The 13228-nt window shown below is 57.4% G+C and overlaps 1 long non-coding RNA gene across 2 annotated transcripts; it reads right to left on the reverse strand.

The window, feature by feature from the left end:
- Positions 1–8935: 8935 nt before the first annotated feature.
- Positions 8936–12671, reverse strand: LOC122233050. 2 transcript variants are annotated; one of them, XR_006210500.1, is made up of 3 exons: positions 12301–12671; positions 11355–11835; positions 8936–10135 (listed from the first exon to the last, which is right to left on the reverse strand). It is a non-coding gene; the product is annotated as an uncharacterized LOC122233050 (long non-coding RNA). The 2 variants fall into 2 exon arrangements; XR_006210501.1 differs by having other exon boundaries at positions 8936–9558; positions 12301–12670.
- Between the last annotated feature and the right edge of the window lie 557 nt (positions 12672–13228).

Below are 13228 nucleotides of genomic sequence, written 5' to 3' on the forward strand. Positions count from 1 at the left end.
GCATTTCACAAGTGGTTACTGGCCGAATATTCCTTGTTCTAGCGTGGATGACAGCGGCCAGCCCCAGAATACCAGAACGTTAGGTAGTGGTGGGTGTTACGAAGCGAACAGCACAGTTCATTAGAGAGGGCGGCAGGCGCGGTTTACTTGAGCTACAGGGTTGGGAAGGGCACCTCGGAGGAGGCGCGAGTCTGAGTCCTGGAGAGAGCTGCAGGCTGAAGTGGGGGGGAGCAGCTGGGAGCCCAGCGCCCCAGTAGGGTTGGGGAGGGTACACACGTGGGTCGGGGAGAGGAGCAGGGTGTTAGGGTCTCATCTCTGACAGGATTGGGATTTAGTGTCTGCGTATCCTCCGGGAAGCTGCTGGAGGGCTTTGCCAGTGACAATGGCCTGGAGTATGTGGGGCAGGAGGGGAGGCGCTAGGACGGTGGGCGGCGTGGAGGTGGTGAGAAATGGTGGTCCCATTTGGGCTGTCTTTAGAGCTATCACCGACAGGAAGGAGGGTGTGAGAAGGACAAGAAGCCTTGAGCAGCCCCAATTCTCGGCCTGTGTAGCTTGATGCCATTTACTGAGGCGGGGCAGATGTGGCAAGAGGGATTTGGCGTCGGGGGCCCGGCGGATGCCTGTGAGCCTCGAAGGGGAGGCCTGGAGTAGGCATCTGGGTCTGCTGATCTAGAGCTGGGGGCGGGTCCGGCTGCTGAAATAGGCTAGGGAGTGGTCAGCGCGCAATGGATCCCCCGCCCGGGTCACCAAGGCAGGAGCGGGGGTGAAGGCGAGAAAAGAGGGCTGGCTGGTTCTGGGCATGGGGGGTGGGAGACCCTGAAGGTCAGAGCCCTGGGCACGCGGCTGAGAGGACAGAATGGGCCCTGGGTCTTTGTGCCTCGCTCAGGGCTGCTTCAGTGGGGTGGGTGGCGGGTCGAAGAGGGCTGGGGAGGGAACGGGAATCAGACGAGGAGGAGCCACTGCTTCCGCGTCCCCACGAGGCCCCACGAGGGGCTCACGGAAGCACAGAGGTGGGGTCCCCGGTCCAAGCCCACCGGCCTGGAAGGAAGAGCGTGGAGCTGGACGGTCTGGTTGCTGAGCCACACACAACACCTCACTCCCCTCTCGCGGAGTTTTGTCCGAAAGGGAGCAGAGGTGGGGAAAGCGGGCGGGGGGGGGGGGGGGGGCTGGACGTCTGGGAAGGCTTTGCGAGAGGAGGATCATCAGGCTGGTTTGCGCTCCGTGTCCCTCATGTGCTGGAAATGGTCCAGGAGAGGGAGGCTGACGGCAGTGAGGGCCTTGAAAAGGTGCCAGGCTGCTCGTCCCTTATCAGAGGGAAGGCAGACCCTCTCCCCGCCTCCCGTGTTGTTCTAGATGCACTTCTGCAAGGAAGTGTGAGCAAGGCCATCCGTGGGGTGGGATGGGCGGGAGACGGGGTGTGTGGGATATAGCTGGACACTGAGCACGTGGGCAGGATCCTCAGTGCAGGGTGGGGAAGCCCACCCAGGACCTGGGTGACGGGACGGGCGCTCAGCGGAAGACGGCTGCACTTCTGTCCCCCCTTGAGGGTCCGCGGGCTTGAAGGGAGCCTGAGTGGGGCCGGCTCCCAGAGCTGGGGGTGGAGGTGTCGCCCACCCCCCATTCTGGGCCAGAGAAGCCCCAGAGAACAAGTTGAACTCTGCAACTGTGTTCCTGGCTCACAGGGGGCCGAAGCCAGGCTGTGGTCATGGGGGGGGGGGGGGTTGTCGCTAGCAGAACCCCTGGCAGGAGCTGTGGTTGCAAGGAGAGCAAAGGTGTGCCCTAGACCTGTACCCAAGTCAGGCGACATGTTCTTGAGTTTAACAAGCAGTAAGCACATGCCGAGTACATGGCATTTGCCGGAATGTGGAGATGAAAAAGGCAAGATTCTTCCCTTTAGGAAACTTCCAGGGGTGCCTGGGTGGCTCAGTCGGTCAAACGTCCAGCTCTCGATTTCTTTGGCTCAGGTCACGATCTCATGGTTCGGGTGCTCGAGCCCCGTGTGGGGCTCTGCACCAACAGAGAGGGGACTGCTTGGGATTCTCTCTCTCCCTCTCTCTGCCCCTCCCCTGCTTGCTGTCTCTCAAAATAAATCAATAAACTTAAAAAAAAAAAAAAAAAAAAAAAAGAACTTCTAAACGGAGGCACCTGGCTGGCTTAGTCAGTGGAGTGTGTGACTCTTGAGCTTGGGGTTGTGAGTTCGAGTCCTATACTGGGTGTAAAGATGACTTTAAAAAGTCTTTAAAAAAAAGAAAGAAAGAAAGAAAGAAACTTCAACCTAGTGGGGGAAACAGAGGGATCTTGGGCCAGCCGTGGGGAGAAGCCGGAGGAGAGACTCCAAGGGGAGCTCAGGTAAGGCTCCAGGGAGGAGATGGCATTTGAATGGGGCCTTGAATGATGGGCAGAGGACGAAGGGCCTTCCGGTGGGGCCTGCTGTGAGCAGAGGTGTGGCGGTGTGGGTCACAAGAGGCCGGGCTGGAAAAGCAGATGGGGGCTGGTCTGCAGAGGGCTCTGAACCTCTGTAAGAGGCTCCCATAATGCACATCCCCTCGACACAACACAACGGCATGTAATTATCATTAAAACGTATGCTTAACGTCTGTCTGCGCGGATAGTAGATGGGCCCCAGGAAGACAGGGACCCGCTCGATGCTGGATCCCTGAGCCAGTGAGACTGGTGTGCAGGAGGCACCCTGTAAATATGGTATCAGTTGCCAGGAAGGATGCTTAATTGGTGCCTCTGTGTGTGTGTGAGAGAGAGAGAGAGACAGAGAGACAGAGACAGAGAGACAGAGAGACAGAGAAGAGACAGAGCCAGATTGGGTTTTAGGAAGAACTGACAGCTATTTGGGTGCTGGGTCAGAAGCTGGTGCCAGTGACGGGGCTGGGGACTCGGCCCAGGTCAGAAATGTGGGAGGCCCTCTGCAGGGCAGAGAGAGGCCCTGGGCTGGGAAGGGGGAGATCCAGGTAAGACCTGGTGGCAGGGGAGAGGGATGAGTTCTCAGTGGCCCAGGGGACCGCTGCGGGGGTGGGTGTGGGTGTGCTCAGCGATGGGAGCTGAGTTTGAGGAGCTCTGTAGGGTAGTCATCTGGACCTGGCTGGTGGCGAGCCTGGCAGGGCTGCTGAGACCCAGGTCCCGGTGGGGTGGGGGAGCCTGGGCTGCAGGGACTTCCAGGAGCCCTTGTTCCCGGGCCCTGCCGGCCGTGCTCCAGCCCCCAAGCCCCCTTCCTTCCGTGCTCTGTGGGTTCCAGCTGCTCTGGCCTCCTTTCTGTCCCTCAGACTCTCTGGACCACCGAACAGTAGGATCTGGCGCTCTTCCCGGAACCCCGTTCCCCGCTGGGAATCCGTGGTCATCCTTCAGAGCTCAGCCGAGGCCGAACTTCCTTTGAGAGCCCTTCCCTGGCCCCTGCATCTCCCATGGCCACCTGCCTGTCCCCGCTCTGAGCACCCAGCCCTCCCTGGCTGTGGGGGCTACATGTATGGCAGTGGCAGCCCCAGATCTTTAGGGGGGGGGACGTTAGAGGCGCAGCCACTTAATTGGAAGGTGGGGTGATAAGGGACTGTTTGCAGACACGGCTTCTCTTTACGTGGGGTTCCTTGATGGGGGCTGAGGCCTACCCCTACACGTGGCACTCACCGTCGCTGTTCCTGGCATGTCCGGCCCGTCTCCTGGCACCCCTAGGAGGGTGCCGCACACTGTGGGGCCTGGGATGCATCTGGAACGGCCGCCACGAGTCCGAGCCTTCCCCGTGGAGGGATGGCGTCGCCGCGGAAATGGGCCACGGCTGCCGGGAGAGTCTGGCGGGGAGAGAGGAGGCTGGGTTGCAGGGAGGCCAGATGGCTGGTATGGGGACCTCAGAACAGTTTTGAGGGCCCTGGGGCCGAGGCAGAAGTGTGGAGAGAGAGAGCGTGGAGGAGAGAGAAAGGAGGGTGTGGTCTGGGTGGTCGAGAAAGAAAGGAGAGACGGAAGCCTTGGGAAACCTGAAGACAGCTGCAGCTGAGGACCCGGCGACCTCGTGGGGCCAGATGGGGCCGGAGAGGCCCAGGTCGGGGCTGAGCTCGTGTTGGTTCACTCATGTGGCAAACGTCGCTGGAGGCTTCTCTGCTCCCAAGCCATGTGCCGGGCGCTGGGATGCTACAGTGGGCAAGACAGACTGGGCCCTTCCTCCTGGAGCGTATCCTAGCATGACTTGCCCTGATGAGACATTCGAACTGCCCTGTGTGTCCAACAGTTGGGGATTATCAGAAGCAGGACGGAACAGTCATACAGTGAGCCCTCGGCTGATGCGCGTCTCCGTCTGTTCTTCGGGAGAGGCGCCTGTGACCCGTTAGTTGCCAAGCAGGCAAAACAGCTCCAATGACTGTAGGAAAAGTATAACTCCTTTTTGTAAGAAAGCCAACGATCTACATTTTGATCCATCCGTCTCTCTGTCCATCCACACGGACAAAGGGCCGGGAGGCCGTTTCTCCAGGCGCTTACCTTTGGGTGGTGGGGATATGAGGGTTTTCACGCAACCCTTGCTGCCTTTCCTGCTCCTGAAAAACAGTTCTGAAAATGTTAAACGTTAGTGAACCACAAAAGAAAAGAGAAAGTGATTGTGGGTAAGTTTTAACTTTGCCTTTTGCTTTTCATTTCTGAATTTTAAATCTTTCTATAGTGTCCACATGCTATTTTGTAGTAGGAAAAAAAAAAGAAACTGATAAAGTGTTTCCCTTAAAGAGCACGGAGTCTGGTGCACCTCTGGCAGAGAGGCAGGAGGGAGAGAAGGGAGGAGGGGACCTACTCAGATATGTGGGACAAAGGATGGGAGGTGAGCTTTCAGCGCGGGGTATGGCTCAGAGCCCCCCCCCCCCCCGCCAGGGTTGAGGTGCCCTTCTCCCGTCCCCAGCCTGGAGTGGGGACTGTGGTGGTGATAAACAAGGGAGGAATGGTTCCATTTTCCCAGTGCCTGCGGCCCTGCTGCAAAGCCCTACTGCTTGAGTCCCTACTCAGCAGAGGAGCGGAGCCCAGAGCCCCAGCTTCATCCACCACCGCCCTCTGAGCAGGGGGTGTGGAGGGCACTGTGCCCAGCACCACAGGGGCCCGAGACAGGACAGCGTCTCTAGGGAACACAGTGGCAGCGAGGTCTCGGGAATCAGGCAGAGCTGTGTGACCTTGGACAAAGGTCTTCACCTCTCTGAGCCTCTCCGGTCTCGCATCTGTGCGTCTCGCATCTCGGAACCTTGGCAGCGAGAAACTGGCATGAAGTCGGTGCCCCGCAAGCAGAAAGAAGTGGGAAGCGCACCCCCCTCACAGGGCGGCCGGCCGTGCCCTTGACTCTGGTCTCAGCGCTCTCCCCTCTATCCACTGCCACCGCTCCGGGACACCAAGCACCCGCTCCGGCTGGACCTGTGCCGACCTCTAGGTATGGGTGTGAACAAGTCCCTCTTCCCTCCTCATTTGCTTGGGACTATGTTGGGGCTTTTCAGAAGGGACACCGGCAAGGCAGGCGGGAGTGCAGATGCCCCTCCCCCAGATAACCGGAGTCCAGCCTCAGTTGGACCAGGCTGCTCAGACCTCCACTTGGGGGCTTTGGGGTTGGTCTGATCTCTGGGCAGACTCTTCTAGGGTCTCTGCCGGGGATGGGGAGTGGAGTGGTCCAAGTGTGCCTGGGCTCTGGAGTCAGCTCTTCTGTTGCCCTTGTGTGACCTTGAGCCAGTGGCTTAACCTGTCGGAGCCCCAGTTTCCTCAGGTATAAATCGGGGACAAATCAATTTGGTCTTACAGGGGTGACTGCACGATCTTTTGAAGGGGAACCAGTCAGTGCAGGGCTCTGCCTACATTAGCTCATTCAGTCTTCACGGGCTACCCATGGCAGGGGGTCGCAGTGACGGAGGCATAGAGGGCGAGGGCGTCCTCGGCAAGAGGTACGCACCCCCAGGCTGTCGGGCCCCAGCACGGACATCCTCGCCACTGAGTTCGGTGATGGCGTCGACTCCCCGTGGAGGTTTTAGAAGGACACTGGAGAGCGTTTAGGGAACGACGGGCCTGACGACAGGGTGGGGGAGGCTTGCTGGTGGGTGTCGAGGGCCCCCGGGAAGGCTCTGAGGTGTAGCTGGTGGGGGTGGGGGGCTCGTCCCACTGCCGCCTGCTGACCCCGGGCCCAACCTCCGGCCTGGACCACGCTGGCCTGGTGAGTCCTCCGTGCGCATTCCTTACCCCCCCCCCCCCAACCATGTCCCCACCTGCCACTGCTGCTCCAGGCCCCAGCAGCTGCCTGCACCCTGACCCTTCAGGCTGTCCCCAAGAGGCCTTGGGGCTGGTGGCTCCTGAGCCCAGCCCGTGTGTCTGTGTCAAGTGCTTAAAAGCATGTCTCACTTCAATCCTCACTATGGGCCAACTGTGTCCCCATTTCACAGAGGAGGAAACTGAGACCCTGGTGGGTGAAGACACTGGCTCGCCAGGGAGGTGCTGGTCTCTTTCCTGCTGAAGCTCACACTCCCGTAGCCCCTCCCTGGGCCTTACCTGAAACTGCCGGGTGGCCCTGGCTGCCTTGCGCTGTCGCCACTCAGGCAGCCCGAGAGCCCTCCCTTTCCCCCCACCCGCATCAGCGTCCATCCCTCCAGGACCGGCCCCAGACCCTGGCCCTGTCTGAGAGGCACCCACTTCCGGAGCCCCATTTCTTTCCGGGAGGCAGGGCCAGCCACACAAAGACAAGGAAGAGGCAGGATGGCAAGGACAGTAATGACAGTTCTGGCTCATAGCCATGTGTCAGCCTGCAGGACAGCTTTCCACGCGCCCTCATGGAGTCCCCAGGGTGAGCTGAGAAAGTGGCATCACCCGCATCGTAGGGATGAGGAAGCAGGGGGGGGGAGGGGACGCGCACAAGGTCTCCAGCTCACCCTGTGAGTCAGGATGGACCCTGACTTTGACGCGGGAGCTACGTTGTCAGCATGATGAGGCACTTCCTGCTGGGCAAGAGAAAGACTTCTCCTCTGTCGTGGAAATTGCCTATGGCCAGTGGGCTCCCGATTGTCCTCCACTTCCGGGCAGCCCATCTCTGGACAGCAACCGTCAGGCCCCAAATCCATGCATTAGCCTCTCTTCCATTCCCCAAAGTCAACCCGCAAACGGGCCCCGTGGGGTCCCTCCCCAGATTATAACCCACATCTGTCCGCTTCTCCCCTGCCTGCCCTGTGTCATCTCGGCCGCTCCCAGCTCTCACTAGACCAGTGTGGCAGCCTCCTCTCTGGTCTCCTGACTCCACTCTGCCCTCTAAGTCCCATCATATTCTTCAAGTGGGCTTCTCACTGCTGGCCGATCAATCCACCACGGGATCCGACTCCTCTGGTCCTTGTGCTCTGTCCCACTTCCTGTGCTCCAGTCACACTGCTCTCCCCCTGGCCCTCTAAGATGCCAAACTCCTTCCTGCCCCAGGGCATTTGGACCTGCTGTTTCCTCTGCTGGGACTGCTCGGGCTCCAGGGTGAGCAGTGGCTCTGTCTGGTAGCTCAGGGCTCAGCTCAAGTGACGCCACCTCCAAGGGGCCCTCCCTGCTTTCTCTGAGTTGCTGCTGAGGGAGCCTCCACCAGGCCAGCTCTTCTCCGACCTGCCTTCTGTTCTAGTTGCCTGTAGGACACTCATCACGATCTGAATTTACTATTGATTTGTTTACTTGGTTCTCATCGCTCTGAGGAGAACGTAAAGCTCGGTTGGAGGGCAGGAAGCAGGTTTATCGTGGTCACCACTGACTCTCCAGGGCCTGGAATAGTGACTGCCCCAGCGTCGGTGGGTGCCCAATACCTATTTGTTGAGTGAATGAATGAATAGAAAAATCCTAGAAAAATCTGGATAACAGGTGCTAGATGGAGCCCTGGGTGCCGGGTTGTCCCTCCCCGGACAACTCTAATGCAGGAGCTCTGGGACCCCACGGAGGGCCACCCTGGCAGGATGGCTTCCCAGTGTCCTAGGCTCTGGGGTTTTGTGCTTCTGTGGTTCACACGGCACCCTGGAGGCCGATTGTGTGAACTTGGCCTTGAGTAGGCTGGGTTTCAGGGAGATCCCAAAGGGCAGAGAGGCAAAGCCGGAAGGAAAGACACCGAGTGAGAGCTGCCCTGCATTTGGTAATACAGAGATGCCACCCTGCATCGCAGGGCAAGTGTCCATCCTGGCACCGAAGCCCCTCCTGGAAACAGACCGCCCACTTGCCTCTCCACATCTGAGCCCCGCCCCCCCGCCCCCCCCCCCCCCGGGCCTCCTCTGTTTCATTGATGGAGGCCAGGGTTCATTCACAGCCGCCTTCCCCATGCCTGCCCGATCCACAGGAAGTGGGGCCGTTGAGCCAATGGAAGTTTATTGAGCACCTTCCCTGTGTGAGGCTCTGTTTTCTCCAGATGCAGGAGCCAATGAGTTCAAGGGACTGAGAGCAAGGGCAGTGTGGTGGTGGTGGGGGGGGGGGGGGAGTTGGGGGGGCAGCAGGCCAGAGTAAGCCCCTTTTTTTTTTTTTTAAAGTTTATTTATTTTGAGAGAGGGAGGGAGGGGGAGAGACAGAGTGAGCTGGGGAGGGGCAGAAAGAGAGAGAGAGAGAGAGAAAGAATCCCAAGCAGGCTCTGCAGGGACAGTGTGTGCCTGACTTGGGGCTCGAACCCATGAGCCATGAGATCATGACCTGATCCAAGATCAAGAGTCAGATGCTGAACTGACGGAGCCAACCAGGTCCCCCCAAAAATTCAGTTTTTTTAATTTAAAAAATGTTTATTTTTGAGAGAGAGAGAGAGAGAGAGAGACACAGTGCAAGCAGGGGATGAGCAGAGAGAGAGAGGGAGACACAGAATCTGAAGCAGGCTCCAGGCTCTGAGCTGTCAGCACAGAGCCTGATGCGGGGCTTGAACTCACAAACCCTGAGATCGTGACCTGAGCCGAAGTCGGACGCTCAACCGACTGAGCCACCCAGGCACCGTCAAAATTCCGTTTTTTAAGTAATCTCTCCACCCAAAGTGGGGTTCGAACTCAGTCCCGAGATCGAGTCACACACTCTGCCCACTGAGCCAGCCAGCTGCCCCTGTTCTCTCTTTTAAACTAAGCATAAGGAGTGTGTAGGGGAAGGACAGCGTTGAGGGGAGGAGGGGTTGGTGGCTGGACAATCCCCCCCATTCCTCTGGGAATGGAATCCCTCTTCCCCATGGAGCACCCCTTGGGAGGCACTGAGGTGGGCTGACCAATCCCCGAGTCTTAGGGATGGACACATGCCCAGACCTGACCAGTCAGAGGGCTCCTGCCTCCTCATCTGCTGTGATTGGTTCAGAAATGAGCATGTGACCCGGGCTGTGCAGGTGAGTGCGATCCGTGGTACTTCCTGTTGGAGCTATTGGGTAGGTGCCCCTTGTGCCGGGCTTCTGGGACGGTGTTGTCCTGGGGACGCTAGTGGCAGGGCCAGCTGTGTCCTTGTGGGGCCCAGCCACATGCGGGGCCCTTTGCCGGAAAAGCGGGAAAAAGTGCCATTGAAAGTACATAGAACGCTTTTACTTCTCCAGGCTCTCTCCCAACTTGTCACGGTGTCTTCTGTTTGCTGCTTAATGTCATTCTAAGTAAAGAAAAATAAAAAATTTAAATGACTAGCATGAATTTTACCATTCATCTCCATATTGTGCAATAGCGGTTTTAAATGCAAAACCAGAGCGTTTCGTTCCTGTGCAGAATCGCCAAAAGTATACAATTTTTTATTTCGTGGCTTGTCCCCGAGGGTGCGTTGAGCTGGCCAGAGAAGACAAACACAAGGCAGTCCCGGGAGGGCTACAGGAGGAGGAAGAAGATCCTTGACCACACAAAGCTGCTTCAGGGAGTGCTATTGGGCTTGGGGATACTGCAGACCCTCCCAGGCACCCTGCCACCCCTGCCATGGGTGCCCAAGTGCATGCTGCCAGTCCTGGGCAGTGATGGCCGCTGGCACACCCCCGATACCTGACCCCCACCCTCCCTGTGCCTGTACCCAGGGTGGAGGGCGTCAGTGGAGGGGGAGGCCAGGCGGGGCCACGGTGTCAGGGGGTAAGGGGGAGCTGAGAACCTGTCCCGGGGAGGCAGGGAGGTGGCAGGAGGCAGGACAGCACATGGCTTGAAGCTCCAAGTTCTTGGCGCGTGCTCCATTGTCCCATCAGATGTCACTTACAAAACACAGATTCAAAGACAAATGGTTATGGATTTCAAGACAGCAGCTGCAGAGCGTTAAACCCCAAGCATGGGGTCCTTTGAACGTGAAGCCCTGTGTGACCACACTGGTCACAGGCCTGTGAAGCTGGGCCTGGCCGGTGGCCATCTTGCCCACGCCCCAGAGCAAACTGAAGGAGAGGCCAAGGAGAGACAGGATGTCCATCCATTCGGAATGTCTGCAGGCCAGAGATCTAACTGCCTTCCCCACGAGGACGTCTTCTGTTCTCAGCCAGGTCCTTTATCTGTCTCAGAGCTCCAGCTCTTTCTCGGGAGAAAGGGAGGCTTTATTCCTCAGCCTTCCCAGCATTCCCCAGGCTGGTTGATGTGGGTGTAGAAGGAGAGCCTCAAGTTCCACCCCGGGTTGTGTGTGCGTGCGTGTGTGTGTGCATGTGTGTGTGTGTGTGTGTGTGTGTGTGTGTGTGTGTCGTGTCCTGGAGGGTGACTGGAGGTGGGGGAATAAACCTGGGAAGGGTGCGTGGGAATGTTCAAGAAACTTCAGGAAATGACTGGGGTGGGGGCAAGAGGGGGAGGGGTTAGAGATGGAGGGGACTGGGGGTGGGAAGGGCCTGGCTAGGGGAAGGCAGGCCATCTCTCACCAACTATTTTCCCTTTAAACCACTCCTTAGGGGGCGCCTGGGTGGCTCAGGGGGTTAAGCCTCAGATTATTGATTTCAGCTCAGGTCATGATCTCACAGGTTGTGGGATCAAGCCCCGCATTGGGCTCTTCGCGGACAGAATGGAGCCTGCTTGGAATTTTCTGTCTTTCTCTCTCTCTGCCCCTCCCCAACTTGTGCTCTCTCTCTCTCTCTCAAAATAAATAAATAAACTTTAAAAAAAATTAAAAATAAGGGCGCCTGGGTGGCTTAGTCGGTTAAGTATCTGACTTTGGCTCAGGTCATGATCTCAAGGTCTGTGAGTTTGAAGCCTGAATCGGGCTCTGTGCTGAGAGCTCAGAGCCTGAATCCTACTTCAGATGCTGTGTCTCCTTCTCTCTGCCCCTCCTCCGCTCATGTTCTGTCTCTCCGTCTCTCTCCCTCAAAAATAAACATTAAAAAATTTTTTTTGAAAAAAAAAAATAAATGAAATGAATGGGACGGATAGCCCATCCACTCATCCATCCATCCATTCATTCAATCACCAAGCCTACATCCTGAATGAAATTGTTAAACACACCTTGGGTAAATGTTGACTGTCGGGTATAGCCAGGCCTTGAAGATATTGAGGCACCTTCTTGGAGACTAGCATATTTGAAAACATGACTGCCGATCATGGAAAGCCACACGCACACAAAATCCAACAAAGTTTAAAGTGTATGGGGCACTCTCCCTGCGCTCCTTCCCTGGCCTCAGAGTTAAAAAGATCTCAGTGTGGGTCTCTCTTGAAAAAGATACATCATCGGAATTCTTTGATCGTCAATTTTGTTCGGAGTCAGTAGAGTCAGTAGAAAGCCTGTCCTGCATCTTGCAGTGAAAGCTTAGTATCTGCGCAGAGCTGAGTTGTGACAGTATCAAAACTCTTGCTTATCGGGGACCTACTGTATACCAGGTGAGGTGTTCTAGAAGGCTCACTGCACAGGTGAGTTCTTGTGCACATCCTCATTTTGTGGACAGGGGACTGGAGACTTGGAGAGGGGAAGTGAAGAGCCTGTTGTTCCCTAGAAAGTGACAGAACCCAGTTTGCACTCCGGCCCGTGTGGCTCTGGAGGCTGAACTGGAACCACAAGGCTAGGCTCCGGACGGGCGTCCCCGGTGGGGGTGGCCTCGGGAAGCCCTCGGTTGCCAGGCCTTAGGTGTGCTGGCCCACCTTTGCTCATCTGGTATTACAACTTCCAGGGAGGGGATGTCCCACAAGGAACACTCATGCGGCCCTGGGACAACCCTGCCACCGTCCCTCTTTGCTGAGGGTCCTTGGATGCCTGCCTCTATGGGGCTCCATCCATTAGGAGGAGGGACAGAGCTCCAACTGGCCTGGAGCCTCAGCCTGCCCAGCGTGACCAGGGAAACTGGTCCGGACCAGGGAAACTGACCCGGACTGTGGTTGTACTGGTTTATCTCCTCCCTCTGCCCCTCCCCCCACTGACCTGGGGAAAGGAAGGAAGTTCCTACGCCAGTAATCATACCATTTCTCGGGCGCTTGCTCTGTGCCAGACGCGGCTCCAAGTTCCTTCGTGGGTCATAACCGCATCCTCCCGTCCCTGCCTTCTTTTCTGGTCCCATTTCTTGCCACTGACCCCCTTGCCCTCTGCCTCGGCCACGCGAGCTGTCTTCCTGGGCCTCCCACACACCGAAGTCGCTCCTGTGTATCTTTGTGCTGCTGCTGCCTCCTGGACTGCTCTTTCGTTTGTCCGGCTGCTGTGGTAGAGACTTCTAGTGCCCCACCACCTGTGCCTTGCCTTTCCTTCCGAGGCCCCCAAGAGCACTGCCCTTGCCGGGCCCCTGGCGGTTAGGCAAGTTCCTGCGACTAATCCTGGCCAATTGGCTGTGAGTATAGGTGAGGGAGATCACTTCCTTTTTTTTTTTTTTTTTTTTTAAATGTTTTTTATTTATTTTTGAAAGAGAGAGGGAAAGAGTGCAAGCGGGGGCGGGGCGGAGAGAGAGGGAGACAGGGGATCCGAAGCGGGCTCTGCACGGAGCCCGACGCGGGGCTTGAACCCACGAACCGGGAGATCACGACCTGAGCCGAAGTGGGTCCCTCAGTGGACTGAGCCACCCAGGCGCCCCGACGGGAATCGCTTCCTGACCGAGGTGATGAAGGGCCCTTGCGGGACTCTGTACTCCTGAATCACTGAGTCGCCTCGTGGAGGACAGCAGCCTTCGGAGAATCGTCAGTTTAGCGGGATTTTGCACGGTCAGGAAATCCATCTTCGTTGTGTGAGATCTCCGAGATTTGGGGGTTGATTTGTTACCACCGCAGAGCCTCTCCGATACTGACTAATCCAGCTGACCCATCTGGGTCGGAAGCGGTGCCACGCCCCCTTCTCCCTAGTCCGTCTGGCCCTGTTTTATTTTTCTGTAACACGTAACTTAATGTTTATTGGTTCCCTTGCT

This window comes from Panthera tigris, chromosome D4 (assembly GCF_018350195.1).
Source record: "Panthera tigris isolate Pti1 chromosome D4, P.tigris_Pti1_mat1.1, whole genome shotgun sequence".
NCBI lineage: Eukaryota > Metazoa > Chordata > Mammalia > Carnivora > Felidae > Panthera > Panthera tigris.